This window comes from Limulus polyphemus, unplaced genomic scaffold, assembly GCF_000517525.1.
Source record: "Limulus polyphemus unplaced genomic scaffold, Limulus_polyphemus-2.1.2 Scaffold1181, whole genome shotgun sequence".
In the NCBI taxonomy this organism is placed as follows: Eukaryota; Metazoa; Arthropoda; class Merostomata; order Xiphosura; family Limulidae; genus Limulus; species Limulus polyphemus.
Window position 1 is genome coordinate 77,977 of NW_013666791.1, and position 5,957 is coordinate 83,933.

Below are 5,957 nucleotides of genomic sequence, written 5' to 3' on the forward strand. Positions count from 1 at the left end.
AAATAAGCCTAGCAGGGCCTGATGGTTAGGGCGCTCGACTCGCAATATGTGAGTCACGAAATCGAAACCCGTTGTAGAACATGGTCGTCATTTCAAACATGGGGGCATCATAATGTGACGGTCAATCCCACTGTTCTGGTCAAGAGTGGCGGTGGATGGTGTTAAATAACGGCCTTCCCTTTAGTCTATAACTTCAATTAGGGACGAATATCGCAGATAATCCTCAAGTCGCTTTGCGCGAAAATCAACAACAAATTAATCCCGTAGTGTAATAAGAGATAGCATTATTGCACAGTCCAGCATCTTTTACTGTAAGATATTAATAATACGTATAAAAGTTAATAAATCATATTAAGATTAGCGAATTGAGCATGAAAGACTAATATTTAAAAATGTGGTACAAATAGCAACAGACGAGTGTAATGAAATATTGAACATTTACGGATTTTTACGTATCTTCATATTGGTCTAACTTGGTAGGGAACATACACATGTAATACAACTTATGTGTGACCACTGGTCCCTGTGTATTCATATATTGAGGTATTTATCATTCATAACAAATACAAACGAGAAAAGCGAAACAAACTCGAGCATCAAATTAAATCTGGTTTTCTCGCCATCAACTTTGCAGTTCTTTGTTCTTAAACGTTTCTTGTTAACTGATTAAACAAATCTGCGATTTTATTACAAATATTTAACACCAAGGGGTGTTTTTACACTACAATTTGTTGTATATTAAAAGTGAGTTCAATCCGTAAACTCCCAAAGAGGGTGGTTTTGGACGTATCTTTTCGAGACAACTTCGTTTGTTAATTGATAAATGTTTAAGTGAAATACAACAGCCTCAAGTCTCCATACTACTACTGGGAGTAAATTCAGTATGTATTAATAAAGCCACATTCTCAGCATCATTAGTTAAACAATTGCCAACCTTTTATGCTTCTGCTATCACCTTTTTCTGTTTAGCTTTCAGTTGAGATGCGAACGATTTCACCTGCGATTCTGTAGGGAAGGTCGAAGCATCACGATAGTCAGCAGTAGGATGAGTAGACAGGAACACTTTGAAAGCAACTACACGAATAATATTGTACCCGGCTTCCTGCACAATATTCTATCAAGGTGGTTCTAAACGGTTCCTGAATACGTCTGCGTGTCATTTGGAGACTTCCATGCTTCTTGTGCTTGGACGTTAATCTCGTGATGCGCTGACGGATTTCAGTCCCATTACTAATTCAAATCACTTTTCGCAGCTTCAACGCTGAAAGAGTGCGGGAAATGCCTTCATTTTAGCCAACAAAAATGTCCAAATAATTTCAGTTCAAATTAAGAAAACCCGGATTGGGTAGTGTTTTTGTTTTTCCAACAAAAAATTACCCACTGGCTCGTGAGAAGCCTATTAAAGTTTCTATCTCTCCCTACACCATATAAGAAAAATATAGAATGAGGCATATGTTTTTAATGTAGCTTTAAAAACTTTGACATAAGGAGTCAATTAATATTTTAAAATACAATGGTACTTTCTTTGAATATGATGTAGGGTGTATTTGTCATGCTAACATTCTTTGTCTTTTTGTTGTGGCTTCGTCACGACGTCTGGAGCTTTCGTGAGTTACAGGATACATTTTTTTTAAGTTTAATAAAAATAAAAAATTAAACAGACCTACTGCAGATAACACTTTGCATATAAAACAGTTTAACGAATAAATTTTATATAGTCTTGATAGCCTTCAATAGATTTTACAAATAATTTCAAAAGCTTTGTTTCTTGCATAGTTGAGAAACATCATTCGTGGAGACTTTCAGTTCAGACAGATTGCATTTTAATTAGACTAATTTAATTTGAGCCCTTTTCTCAAATTAAATTGCTACATGAAAACTTTCGTGTTGGAAAGTTTCATATCTGGTTACATTAGATGTTCCCAGATTCATTACAACATTTCAGACGTTTATATTATGTACAACGCAACGAGTTTAGCTATATTGCTGTCCTTTAGGACTCACCTTTTATTAAACCTTTTTACTAATGCATCATTAAATAGTCGTTGTTATAATGTACTTACATTGCACTAAAAATTCATTTTGTGATCTCAGCTTTTACCATGTTTATAAATTACAGTACTTTTTGAAAGCCCCGCAACATATGGTTTCGCGGTATTGGATTCTAAATAATGGCGAAGCCACAACAATGATTTAAGCATACATAATGAATGGCATAATTTTGAAATCTCTCGAACAATCCTATTATATAAATGGTCCATTAAACTTAAAGGTCCATAATTAATAAAAGTATAACTATTAACGATTAATATCCAAAAATGAAGACATTACGATAATTAACACATTACTTAAATGCATGATTGATAAAACAAGATTTTCTCATTCAATGTTGTTTCTAAAATAACCAGTCATCAATATTTTTGCCAGTAGAAAGATGGAATGACCTCTTTTGTTTATCATCAGTTGCTGTCTTGTCACTGAGGAAAGTTATTTTCAGGTATATGATCAAGGAAATCCAATATTGGCTTCATCCTTGGTGGTATTTGCTTTTTGCTTACCTACAAACAAACAAACAATTATTTCATTTTAAACTTTATATCCATTTGTTCTTATTTTCTGTGTCTTGTTTCTTGATCTTCTTTCAATTCTTGTCTTTCTTATAGATTTCCTTTCGTCTTTCTGTTTCTATTTTTAATATTTGTGCCTTTCTTCTACGTTTTCTTTTAACTTATTACGTATTCTAATTTTTTTATCTCTTTCTTTTGGATCTTTCAGTTTTCTGTTTTTCTCATTTTCAGAGCACAAAGAGTCCTATCTGTAGCTTTTGATTAACAATAACTAAATTATTTGATAAAACGTAATGCAGAGATGAGTCCAATTAATGAACTCAAAAGTGTTGTATTTATTAAACATCAAGCTTTTCATGTTCCGCATAGAGCTAATATTTCACAAGTACCGTTAAACAGTCTCGCACTTGCTAACTTCTCCCATATCTTTGAAATACTAACTCAAAATATATAAAACTGATTAACTGATCAAGTAAAAATCTCAACAATCAATCGGCAACTATAACATACGCACGAATCAGTCAACAATCTCTATAACCTACCCTCATAGCAAGCCATCAGGGCATCAGGATTCAAACAATGTCGAACACCCAACTACATTTTAAATGGTAGCCAACAGGGTCGTAATGTACTGACTCAACACATTGTCGAAATATAAAATAGATATAATATAATATGCTTAGAAATATGACGGCTTGAAATAATTATGACAGTTTTATTGGCTATTTCGACCATGCATTGAGTCACTACGTTATGACCTTGTTAGCTGCCTATCTATAGTATCGTAGATACATCATATGATTGAAAGCTACGTTGTTGTTGTAAATTTTTTTATCATTCGGCGTATTCTTTTGGATTATTTTGTGAAACAGTCCTCCAGTGGGACAGCAATAAGTTTACAGATTGTTTTATAACACCAAAATGCAGGGGTTGATTCCTCGTGATGGACAAAGAAGATAGCCCAATGTAGCTTTGCTCTTAAACAAACAACCCTGTCCAAATAACGATAATGTATACTTATTTATTTATTTATTCAACAAAAAGTACCCGTCCCCAGTGACGGAAAAGTTTAAGTTCATCTATCAATTTAAATCATCTCTTTATACAGTAAAGATTGGCCCCAAAAGAGGGAGGTGGAATACCAAAATAATAAATAAATCTTTATAAATAAGAAAGTAAAAGAAGTTTATTTGATTAGCTATAGTCCCCCAGGTTAAATTTTAGTTTCACTTTAAGCAGGTAGCTTGCTCTGTTCGGAAGCTTATAATAAATTAATCAGTAGGTTTGTGGAATTAAAACAGAGAACTCCTGCCATGGTCCACAGTATTGGGTTATTCATTCTCTTACAATCTGCCGTCTGAAGTAATGATAACAAATGGTTTTTATTTCCAGAGTTTATTCTATCATACAATAAAATATAAAGCATACATAGAATTATACAAAAAGACCCCAATTGAAAAAGTTAGAACATTTAATCTTTGACAGAAATATAATATTTCACTGAGGTATAATATATGATAAAACCATGAAATCTCATGCTTATATTAAAAATGGAAATATATCAAGGTGTAAAACATTAAGGTTAGTCATCGAGTATCTCACTGTTAAAACTATTTTAATCTTCCTGGTATTTAAGGTTTCATTAAACTACATACAGAACTGTATACAGATGTAAAAAAGTTAATTGTGTTGCACTCTTGGTTTCATTCAGAGCCAAAGCTCCGAGTTATTCATACCGCCCACCGCGAAAAGTAATTGTTGAGCATTTCAGTCATGCTAAGAGCCAACAATGACATACGGTATATCTATATTTTTATTCTTTAAGTTACGTCACATTTTGAAATGTGAATGATAGTGTGGTTAATTCTTAACAACTTGTGTAGAATATCCTGTTTGTGAAATAAAATTCGGTATCAATGTTATTCATACCTGTTCTTCTGTTATTTCAAAAGTGAATATTGAGCTTTGCTTGGGTGCGCAGCTTTTAAAAAGCAGCGCGGCAAGTGGCTGCCTTAAATGAACGCTAGGACAGACTGTTCACTGTACTTAACTTGTGTCCAGTATCTTTTATTGCTTTAAACCATGTCAAGATAATTAAGATAACGCAGATTTTGCCCCATAAAACATTTTCTGATGTGCTTCCATTTATTCTGCGGTTCTTACCCAATTATTCTAACGGAAATCAGTGAACATTAATAATAGTTTCTAATAGTGCCACTGGGTGGCGACACTGGGTGACAATATTGCTTCGTCGGTCTTTGTATATTCCTATACTGTGAGAGTTTGTAATTGTCGTTTTCAAATTATATATGTACAAGCGAAAGTACCCGTCCTGAGTGAAGGGAAAAGTTGAAGTTAATCTATCAATTTAAGTTATTTCATGGATTTTAAAAAAGGGTAATTGTGTTGCACTCTTGGTTTCACTCAGAGCCAAAAGCTCCGAGCTACTTATACCGCTCACCGAAAAAAGTAATTGTTGAGCAATGCTAAAAGCCGCTCAACAATAACATACAGTAAATCTACGTTTTTATTCTTTAATTAAGTTACATCACATTTTGAAATGTGAATAATAGTGGAATTAATTCCTGACAATTTAGTGTAAAATAAAATTTGGTATCAACATTATTCATGCCTGTTCTAACGTTATTTCGAAAGAGAATGTTGAAATTTGCCTGCGTGCGCAGCTTTTCAAACAGGAGACAAACAAAGGCTCGGACAGACACCACGGTTCGTAATGTATATAAGACAACCATTTGCTGTAGTCATGTTCACTTGTAGGCCTAATTTCATAAATAAACTTTTCTAAATGAACTCTTAAATTCCGAGACTAACGGTATGTACGCCTAATTTAGATCAATAAACAACATATTGTTACGACAGCGGAAGTCACGCGACGATGAGAGCATGCGCGCTGGAGTTTCTAGAAGGATCGTTACTTATCTGGGAACCTCGCAAATGTCCCAGTGTTTGCTAAACGCCCTCTTTTTTTAGTATATAAGCCAGTGATAGATAGATATGCAGATAGATTGAAGATAGAGATAATTAAGTCAAGCGAACAGTAGGCACCGTAAGTAAAGTGTGTGAATCACTGTGATTTATAGTTTGTGTTATAAAAGTTGTTAAGTGTATTACAAAGTTGTATCGAGAAAGAATAAACTGCTTTTAATTAAGAAGGGATTTGTATCGCTGAAGTTTCTCGGAAATATTTTTTACTAGAAATTATCAAACAAGCAGATAGGTAACAATATTAACTCACCAAACAACTGAGTAGCAGAATAGACGTAAAAGCTCTTACGTCTAACAATGAATAACTTTTCTGATACTGAGCTGACTGAATCATTGATTACCTATATATATATATATATATATATACACAGCGTGGTCACAAGT